We start from the raw sequence: 11,627 nt of genomic DNA on the forward strand, positions 1-11,627 counted from the left end.
ATCTTCTCTCATGATCGAAGGGTTGTACTTATAATACAATTATATAAAAGTGTATATTATAAATTTTACGTTCTCGATTTACAAGTTTTAATGTTGTATGTCATAAATTTACAACTTACAAGTTTCACATTAACGTACTGTTAGAATGTTGTACTGAAGCAAAACCCAAAATCAGAGTGACAACTTTTCTGACTTCGTGATCACCAGAGAGTAGATCCAAACTGAAAAGAGCACAAAATCCAAAATGTAATGCATCAACAACAGTTTTTAGACTACTTAAGATTCACAAAATCTAGTCTAATAATCATACAAAAAAAGAAAAGAAAAGCCACTAAAAGATTCCTTCCATATAAGATCCTTTACCTCATTCAACTACTTAAACGCAGATAACACAACAGATCTTCTAATCTTTGGTCAGCCTTCCTTATACACAAACTTTACATTTTGATACAGAGAGATTATCAAAGTGATTCAAGGTAAATGCATCAGCAACATTTCATCATGCAAGGCAGATTAAAAAAGTGGATCTTCTAATCTTTGCTCTGCCTCATACACAAACTTTACCATAATGATAGAGAGATTACCAAGTAACTCAAGGTCAATGCATCAACAACATTTTATTCTGTATATGAAGAACGAAATCAATTAGACAGGTTAAAGAGAAAAGAGCAAAACAAATGGCAAAAAATTTTGCAGGATGAGATTTGAGATGCTGTCACTTGCCTCTGGATGTGGCTACAATTTGCATAGTTTGCATGGTGTCACTTGTATAATCAACTTTCAAAATCTTCAAGTGTTCATGATTCACATAGAGCGATTGCCCCCTCGTAGAGATTGTCTTTCAAAATGATCTGGTATACTTTTATGTGCAATTAGCCACACCATCCACACAAAACGACAGGCAAAAACCTTTCCCAATAGACAATGAGAGTTGAAATAGAAACAATATCTCAAATTGCCATCTTATATTCCATCAAGTCCCTCAATTAACATTGAATATGTTTGAGGATGAACCTGGCAACCCTTCTTTCCCATGATGCTTAGCAATTTTGAACATCCATTACCAAAGCCCTTCTTAAGTAAGCCTTCAATGAGAATTTTCCAAGCAACTTCGTCATTATTATATCCATAATCAAGCAAGTTATGAAAAACTGCTTTTGCCTTCTCTATGTTCCCTTCATCATATAGCCCACAAAGAAATAGCTTATAGGACTCCAAATGTGGTAAGTGACCATGTTCGATCATAGCATCCACCAGTCTCATAGCTTCCTCGTACATTCCCAATCCACAGCAGTCGAGAATTATAGATATCTTCATTGGGAGGTATTCATCTTTCTCTCATATAATCCAATAACCTATAGGCTACAACCAAGCGCCCTACTTTGCAAAGTCTTATGATGAGCTTTCCATGTGTTAACGTTAGGTGCACATCCATATTTGAGCATTGTCTCACAAAGCTCCACTACAGTGTCAAATTCCATCATCTTCCACATATCAACAACTTCAACATACGTGACATTTGTGATGAAGTTTGTGATAACCTACTGGAAATGGGACAAAATTCGGCTGAAGGTTTAAATTGTTTTTTGGAGCCAAAGTTTCTGTTTTTGTTTTTGTTAGGCTGCAATGGTTGTGGAGCAGATATTAGGCCAATCAAGTTAAGTTTTTATGACATGTTTAGTTGAGATTAAGACTTGATTTGGTGTATGTTTTTTGTTAAAATTCAAATGTAATATTTTAATGTATTGTAGTAGGTAAAACAGTGATATCTTCTTGTATATTTGTCTCTATTCAATGAATGAAAATGTAGAGAGAAAAACTCTCTATTCTTACTGTCTCTTTCCATTGCAATCTCTCATTTTTACTCTGATCATCTTCCCAGTTGAACCAACAATTGGTGTCAGAGCATCATTGATCTTAAGGGACTGATAAACTCATCTCTTCTTACTCACTTTCTCAACCTCTATTATGGCGAAACCACCTATCTAGCTCCACTTAGCCTGACTCAATGGCACAACACACAACCTCCCTTACTCCTCCAACCTTCAATGGTGATCAATATCACATTTGGGCTGTCAAAATTAAAACCTTCCTGAGGGGACAAGGTTTATGGTAGTATGTTGAAGAGGATAAACAACCACCAGTGTTGGGGCCAAACCCCACTTTGACCCAGATCAGGTTGCACGATGAAGAAGCCACCAAATCACCTAGAGCTTTGTCTTATATCCATGCAGTAGTGACTGAACAGGTGTTTACAAGAATCATGGCATATGAGTCAGCCAAGGAAGCATGGGATAAACTCAAAGACGAGTTTGATGGCAATGATACAACCAAGAACATGCAGGTGTTGAACTTAAGGAGGGAGTTTGAAATGTTGAAAATGCAGGAGTCAGAATCAATAAAGGAATATGTGGATAGGTTGATGGATGTGGTGAATAAAATCAGATTAATTGGAGAAGAGATGACAGATAAAAGGATAGTGGAAAAGGTCCTAGTTAGTCTACCTGAAAGGTTTGAATCTAAGATATCCTCACTTGAGGATTCTAAGGACTTGACACAAATCACTCTCACCGATTTAGTGTATGCCTTGCAAGCTCAAGAGCAAAGGAGATTGTTGATGCAAGAGGACTCAAGTGAGGGTGCTATGGTGGCAGGATTCAAGAGCAAACCAGGTCAGGGTGGAAGCAAGAGGTTTGCAAGAGAAAAGAAAGGAAAGGAGAGGATGGCCAACCAGTGGAGCAAACCAAGTGGGATGAGAGAGTTTCCACCGTGTGCTTACTACAAGAAGAAGGGGCATGCTGAAAAAAGGTGCTGGTTCAAGCCTAACATCCAATGTAGAGCATGCAAACAATATAGTCACATTGAGAAGGTGTGCAAAAACAAACCAAATCAGTCAACACAGCAAGCACAAATCGTTGAAGACCAGCATCCAAACTCAGATTCTGAGCAATAATTTGTGGCTTCATACTGTGTAGTTCAAGCTCACAATGATGATTGGCTAATAGACAGTGGGTGTACCAATCATATGACAGCAAACCTGGAGGACTTTGTGAATTTAGACAAGTTTAAAGTTGGAAATGGGGAGTTTGTGGTTGTCAAAGGGAAAGGTGATATTGTTGTGCAAACAAATTCAGGTATCAAACTTATCCCAAATGTTTTGTATGTGCCTAATATAAGCCATAACTTGTTGAGTGTTGGACAAATGATAGAAAAGAGGTATGCCCTGCACTTCCAGGATCATTTTTGCACAATCCTGGACAGTAAAGACAATGAGTTAATGAGGGTTAGTGTTAGGAAACGATATAGTTACGTAGCAGAAAACAAAAAATATTTAACAACACAGATCGTTCCATAGAACCAAGATCAGGGTACAAAAATTACATTCTATACATTATAATCGAATCTATAGAAAATCAGTTTAAAGGTTTAGAAACCATACCCACGTTTGGAGGCTCCTCCAACTTTGTCTCTGAGCGTATTTTGCTACCGACCCAAGTGTAGGATTGAATCAACGTAGTCCACACGAAGATAATCATAAGGAACTAAAGAGGGATTTGCTAGATCCTCTTTAGCCTTAAAAACAAGAAAGAAAAATCAAAGAATACTTTGATTCTAAGCAAAAAGCAATCTGGCGTGGGAGAGTGTTTCGGGGCTGGAAAGTTTTCTTTCATTGAGTGAAATGACATAATGCAAAAACTTACTCTCTGTCAATTAAAGCTTTTCTTTTATAGTGCAAGTTTAATTGCCCTATTCCCCTATGGAATAGGCTTGGGCTCCAACTCAAACACCCCTTGTTTCCAAACACTTCAATTTAGATATTTTAATTTTGTTTACCATTATCTCAATTAAAATCAATTAATATATATTTAATATATTAACATTTAACAATAATGATAATTTATTTAAATATATGCGAACACATATTTAAACGTAATCTCGCTTATTTAATTTTTCTAACAAATTAAATAAAGGCTACGACCTCAGCAAATTTAATTGCACTGTGAAATTACCAAAATACCCTTTCGCCTAAAAAGAAGAAAACGCCCTTCTTTCTTTCCGGCTCTTAAATTATCTTCTATGTGTGTGACCCATAGGCTCCTCATCTTACCGGCAGTGTGTATTATCGCGATTAACACCAATTAATCGTCTCACTAAACACAGACCAAGACTGGCCTCTAGCAAGGCATCATGGCCACTCGATAGATTCAGATTCAGCAAAGTAGCTACCTGTCAATGATATGGTTACCGTATAATACGACCCTTTCATCATCCGTTATCTTAATGAGACCGAGGCATAGAAATAGTGTAGACCGAGGCATAGAAATAGTGTCAACCTCAGTTACTCTCGATATATTTGTATTCAGTTACTGGACCAATGACCTGTATTATAAACTGGATAGAGCAACAACTCAATCCCATTGTGGCCACAGTTTTAGTGTCATAGCCATTAACTGAATTGCGCCATGAGATAACTGCTCCCATACCCGGGAGTGATGAATCCCCTGTCTATCCACCATAGTCTTGATACACTCCTTGATGCAGCCAATCACCACCGTATTGACAGCTTTGAATAGAACTGCGTTAGGCTAGTGTCAAACTACACCAATCGGTGCACAAGGTGCTCCGGTGATCTCAAGTCTAAGGATCACATGCACCACCATTCGTGAGAGGATTTTCTCCATAGACACTAGGGTTACCATCCATATGGAATCCTCTGGTGGGTTAGTCTAGTGAACTTGCCTACAACAAGAACCTATATGTTACACCAGGTTGTCACCAAACAACCTTGACAAGTGAGATCAGTCACTGCTTTTTGACAGGGTTGTTCAACACTATGATAGCCTTACTGTATTATCTGTGCCCTTACTTTAGAATAATGCTGAGGCTACAGACGTTTCTAGAATGGCCACCATCTGTGTTCATAGGGTTCTCACTATCAAGATTTGAAATACTTGATATCCTCGACATGCTTCTACCATTCTAAGAACATATATCAATACATACAATGATGATTTATGTGATATAGTATAAAACGCCTTTTATTGATTGATGAACATTATTATAACAAGTCAATTCTACAATAATTGATTGGCTCTAGGGCATCTACTCTAACAGTTAGAATGATGGGAAAAAGCTTCCCTATTAGGCTGAAAAAACCAGAATTAGAAGCATATGTTGTTGATGTGGATGAGTCAGAATTGTGGCACAAAAGATTAGGCCACTTCAATTATCATAGCCTTAGGGAAATTCAAACCAAATAGTTGATCTATAATCTGCCTGAAATTGTAGAAACCAAATCTATATGTGCTACCTATCAACTTGGCAAGATGAGTAGACTGCCATTCCCTGCAAACAAAGCCTGGAGAGCTGCTGAAAAGCTCCAACTTATCTACACGGATGTGTGTGGACCTATGCAAACACCATCACTAAATGGAAGCAAATATTTTATCCTTTTCATTGATGACTACCCCCGGATGTGCTGGGTTTACTTTTTGAAATAAAAGAGTGAAGTTGCAATGGTGTTTGAAAGGTTTAAACTACAGGTTGAAAAACAAATTGGTCTAAGCATTAAAACTGTCAGAAGTGACAATAAGAGTGAGTATACCTCTACTAAATTTGAGAAAATCTATAGGCAAGATGGAATTGTGCACCAGTTTAGCAGTCCATGTACTCCACAACAAAATAGAGTTAGTGAAAGGAAGAATAGGATTGTCATGGAGATGGCCAGGTGCATAGTTGCTGAGAAGAAGTTGCCCAAATCCTTTTGGGTAGAAGCTGTAAACACAGGGGTCTATTTGCTTAATAGACTCCCTACTAAGGCCTTAACTAATCAAACACCCTATGAGGCTTGGTATGGAGTAAAGCCTTCGATTAGAAATCTAAAAATCTTTGGGAGTGTGTGCTATGCACTCATTCCAGTAACTAAGAGAAGCAAGCTAGATGAGAAGGCTATGACAAGGATCTTTATAGTACAGTCAACAGTCCAAGGCCTATAGAGTTTATGTTCCAACAACCAGGAAAATTCACATCACTAGAGATGCGAAAGCAGATGAAAGAGGAATCTGGAATTGGAAGAAAAATGAAGCTGAATATGATACAAGAGAGTAGATTGCAAACACAACAACAGGCAGATTTAGATGATGATTTTCCAGTCAAGGGTACAAGGTCTCTAGCAGAGGTTTAAGAAAGATGCAATGCAGCCTTGCTTGACCCTGCAAATTTCAAGGAGGCTGTTGAGTCAAAGGTCTGGAGGAATGCAATGGAGGAGGAGATAAAAATGATTGAAAAGAATGGCACATGGGAATTGGTTGACAGACCAATAACAAGAAGAGTAATCCGAGTGAAATGGATTTATAAAAAGAAGCTGAGGCCTGATGGATCAGTGTACAAACATAAAGAAAGATTAGTCATCAAGGGGTTTGCTCAACAATTTGGAGTGGACTTCTCGGATACCTTTGCACCCGTGGCTAGGCATGATACAATTAGGCTTCTCCTTGCCTTGGCAGCCCAATTTGAGTGGAGAATCTATCAACTGGATGTCAAATCAGCCTTCCTAAATGGTTGGCTCAATGAGGAAATCTATGTGGATCAACCAGAGGGCTATGAAGCGGAAGGGCAAGAGCATAAGGTCTATTTGCTGAGAAATGCCCTATATGGCTTGAAACAAGCACCTAGAGCTAGGTATAGCAAAATTAATGAGTATTTGATCAGCTTGGGATATGCAAGGAGTGCTAATGAACACACACTATATGTGAGAAGGCTAGAAAGTGAATTCACTATAGTGTCATTGTATCTTGATGACTTACTCATCATGGGAAGTAGCTCAATTCAACTTGAGGAGTTTAAAATGGCCATGCACAATGAGTTTGAGATGACTAACCTTGGGGAGATGTCCTATTTTCTTGGAATGGAGATCCACCAAAGTCACAATGGCATATTTGTTAATTAAAGGAGGTTTGCCAATGAAATTCTGCATAAGTTTGACATGGACAGATGCAAACCAGTGGACACTCCATTGGTTGTAAATTTGAAGCTGAGCAAGGATGATGGGGCTAAGAAAGTTGATGAGAAAATGTACAGAAGTATGATTGGTTGCCTACTGTATTTGACTGCCACCAGACCAGATTTGATGTTTGTAACTAGTGTTCTCTCTAGATTCATGACCAGCCCGAGTGAAATCCATCTCAAGGCAGCCAAGAGGGTGCTGAGGTATGTCAAGGGAAGTGCTGAGCTTGGAATATGGTTCAAGAAGACTGAAAAACCTTCAACTTATTGGGTACTCAGATAGTGATTGGGCTGGATGCATTGATGATATGAGGAGTACATCAGGTTTTATTTTCTTCTTAAATTCAGGAGCCATATGTTGGCATTCCAAGAAGCAAGAAACCACTGCTCAGTCCACGGCAGAAGTAGAATACATTTCTGCTGCTACCGCAGTAAACCAGGCTATATGGCTAAGGAAGATTATGCGGGATTTGAGGCAAATTCAAGAAGAACCAACTGTGATATATTGTGACAATCAGTCAGCTGTTGCAATGGCAAAGAATCCAATCTTACACAGCAAAAGAAAACACATCAAAATTAAATTCCATGTGGTGAGAGAAGCAGAAAGTAATGCTGAAGTGAAATTAGTCCACTACAGGGGTGAAGAACAAATTGCGGATATTATGACCAAGGGTCTACCTAAAACCAAGTTTGAGAGTTTGAGACTTGGACTTCTTGTTTCCAGCAAGTTTATCAAGGAGGAGTGATGAAGTTAGTGATAATCTGCTGGAAATGGGACAAAATCCGGCTGAAGGTTTAAATTGTTTTTTGGAGCCAAAGTTTCTATTTTTGTTTTGTTAGGCTATAGTGGTTGTGGAGCAGATATTAGGCCAATCAAGTTAAATTTTTATGAAATGTTTAGTTGAGATTAAGACTTGATTTGGTGTATGTTTTTTTGTTAAAATTCAAATGTAATAATTTAATGTATTGCAGTAGGTAAAACAGTGATATCTTCTTGTATATTTGTCTCTGTTCAATGAATGAAAATGTAGAGAGAAAAACTCTCAATTCTTGTCATCTCTTTCCATTGCAATCTCTCATTTTTACTCTGATCATCTTCCCAACTGAACCAACAATTTGAAACCAAATAAAGTCCCATTACACCACTGTTTTTCTTCATCCACTTTTCCTTTGAGAGATGTTTAATCAAAAAGGCATATGTATGATGAGAAGGCTCGCAACCAGCATTAAACATGCACTTGAGAACCTCAAATGCAGAATACACCAGTCCTAAATTGGCATATGCACGAATCAGTAAAGTATAAGTTACCAAATTTGGCGTAATTCCTTCTTCATCCATTTTGACCATTAAGTCCTCAGCCTCGTTTAATTTCCCTGTGTTGCAATATGCCTGAATAAATGCAGTATATGTGAATACGTCAGGTTTATATCCAGAGACAAGCATGGTCTAAAAGCCTATGAGCATGGTCAAAGTCTCTATCCTTCAATACTTCTTGAATGAGAATTGTGTAGGTAAAAACTACGAGATGCACTCCTATCTTCACCATATTTTGTACCAATGAAAATGCTTCCTTCACATTCTTCTCTTTGTATAACCCATGTATCAAGGAATCATAAGCGTACGAATTTGGAAAACAGTCATCAATAAGCATTCTCTTGAGCAAAGAATGCGCATTTTCTATTTTCCCAGTCTTACAGTACCTGTTGATCAAAGTGTTATATATCACTTCATTTGCCTTTATGCCTTTCTCTTTGAGAGACTCAAACATTATATGAGCTTCTTCCATACTCCCTCTTTTACAAAGAGTGTCTATGAAAACACTATAAGTCCACTGATCAGGAACTAGACCACACTCATTCATCAAAACAAACAACCTATAAGCAATATCAAAATGACCCGCTCTACACTGTCCATGAATTAACAAATTATAGGTAATCAAGCTTGGCGACAACTTGCGCTCAAACATTTTATTAAGTAGTGCCATTGCCTTGTGTACATCTTTCTTTTTACAGAACCCACAAATCAACTCATTGAAGGTCCTAGCATTTGGACTGATCTTATTTGACTCCATTAAACCCAAAATATCGAATGCAGCCTCAATCAATCCTTCCTTACAATATCAATTAATCATTGCATTATATGACACCACACTTGGAACCAACCCAGTCTCCAACATCCCATTCAGCAAACTCCTCGCATCATCAAGCTTATTCTCTTTACACAAACAATCAATCAACACCGTGTGAGTATGCACATTAGGCTCACACCCTTTCTCGGACATCTCATTAAAAAATCTCAATGCTTCCAATTTAAAAAAAAAAAGGGGATGAAACTTTTCATCACAGAAAATGAAAATTTTTTCATAAAAAGTAATGCAATATGACAGATCAAATCATCCCCAAAGCCGTGTTACGAAAGAGTAATGCCCACGAGAAAACAAATCATCCCCAAAGCCACGTCATTGGGGACGAAATACGGTTTCATCATCAAAGATTATTTATTTTGTGACGAATTTTTTTGTCCACAAAAGAAAAACTATTTGTCCTTAGTAATGTTGCTTCGTTCAAAAAAAAAAAAAAAAAAAAAAGCAAAATTGGGGAGGAAAAACTTCATCCCTGATTGAGTCAATAATTGGGGACAAATGTGTTCGTCCTTGTCTATTTGGTGAATTGGGAATGAAAATTTTCATCCCTAATGGTGTGGTGAATTAAGGACAAAAATTTTCATCCCTGATTGTGTCAAGATTTGGGGATACAATAATTCATCCTTTCTTTTATGATGAATTACAACGAAAGTTTGTTCCAGGTTGAAAAATAACAAATGTATTGATTCTCAATATTTCATCTAAGTATATGTATATCAGACAAGTCTATAACAATCATTATTAACAATTACTCAACTATATGTTTGTCTATAGTTTGCAAGATTTTCTAAATGTTTGTGTTTTATGAGAATAATGGAGTAAATATTTGGAGTTGAAGGAGGCTACAAAGAAAGGTACTCACTTTCTTCACCTTTTCTAAGCGTTCTTCCATCTTCATTTTGTTGATGATATCCTTTGGTTTTTCACTCTCGGATTGTAGATATGTCTATTTCACAAGAAGCATCATTCTTATATAGAAATTACCAACCTGTATATTTTCGATTGAAAACACAAATAGCAGCGTGGAATAGATGATTACAGAAATCACATAGATATTTTCCAAGAGAAAGGTACTTGCTTTAAGATTTTGACCAAAACAACTGCAAAATATAAATAAATAAATAAATAATGTAGTCCACATATCAATTAAGTTGAAAAGATACGCACAAATCTGAGAATTTGCAGACCCCATCGTAAACAGAATAAATATTTCTTCAGAATTAGTTTCATTTCCACAATTTTATAATGAAGAATGTCCTTGAATATTTCAACAACTGAATGCAAAACCACTTTACCACAGCACAAAATTTGAAGGCTATACATAGTAAAAGTATTCATTGCAGCTTGCAAGACTCATGGCATATCACTATTTCTAATCATTTATCCACTTGCAAATAACATCTATAGGAAAAAATTTCATGAAACCTTACAGCATTCTCTCAAGTAACTGATTTACTAATGCAAAGTTGATAAGTAAACCTTGCTTTCCAACATACTATTGCTTACACATACTTGATGGCTCAACATAAAAGTTAATACTACTAACTTACTGATTGTACAAAAGCTCATAAAATTGCATGTGGTCGAAGCAAAATGACTATAGCGATCTAGTTAGTTTCAAAACTAATTCAGAGTTCGGATAAGATCACCAAATAGGTCACAAAGTTTATGATGAAATATGGAATGCCAATATTTGATCATTATATCAAATATTCCCCTTTTGATTATTTCCTAATTTACTGTGATTACAACATTATGACACAATCTTGTATTTCCTTATTGCTTATTCTTTTCTTGTATAAATACAGTAGTGTACAGAATGACAGTACAATATACACAAAATTTCTCTTCTTCTCTTAGCCTACTCTGACAGTCTCAATTATCTCTCTCGCTGATCCTCTCTGCCTCTCTTGCTAGCTCAAACTCTAACATGGTATCAGAGCATCTTTTGTAAGTCAACTTCCACTTCTTTCTCGTTTCTTGCAATCACAAAACATCTCATTAGAATAACCAAACACTGCCACAAATGACCACTCTAGAGTTTGAACTAGGCTTGACCAGCCCACAACCAAAAGATCAAAATTAACCCACAGAAAATCCAGCCCAAACTTACCAAACCTCAACCTCATCAGGCCTGACCTAGCCCTCAACGAAACAAAGCCTCAACCAAAAAACATGTCCAAATCCAAACACATACCTATTTGGTTTCCTGGGTTACAATCCAGGTAAACCCATCCAAATCAACAAACGGGTCCAAATCTATACCCATTTGTTTTCTTAGGTCAGAATCCGAGTCAATCTCACCCTTACACCTTCCAATTCATCCCAGCCACTGATCATTGACTGGAACCCAGCGATGTGTTATACACACTAGTGTTTGATGCCCCAGAACTCATTATCGTCAAACAAATGCTCACCGGCTTAGAAAACTATGTCACCTGGGCACGAGAGTTCTGGCGAGCGACGATAGCAAAAGAC

The 11,627-nt window shown here is 37.2% G+C and overlaps 1 pseudogene; it reads right to left on the reverse strand.

Annotated features, from left to right (window-relative positions):
- Positions 1 to 963: 963 nt before the first annotated feature.
- Positions 964 to 9,298, reverse strand: LOC116114212 (annotated as a pseudogene).
- Positions 9,299 to 11,627: the final 2,329 nt, after the last annotated feature.

The sequence above is a fragment of the Pistacia vera genome, unplaced genomic scaffold, assembly GCF_008641045.1.
Source record: "Pistacia vera cultivar Batoury unplaced genomic scaffold, PisVer_v2 Contig703, whole genome shotgun sequence".
In the NCBI taxonomy this organism is placed as follows: Eukaryota; Viridiplantae; Streptophyta; class Magnoliopsida; order Sapindales; family Anacardiaceae; genus Pistacia; species Pistacia vera.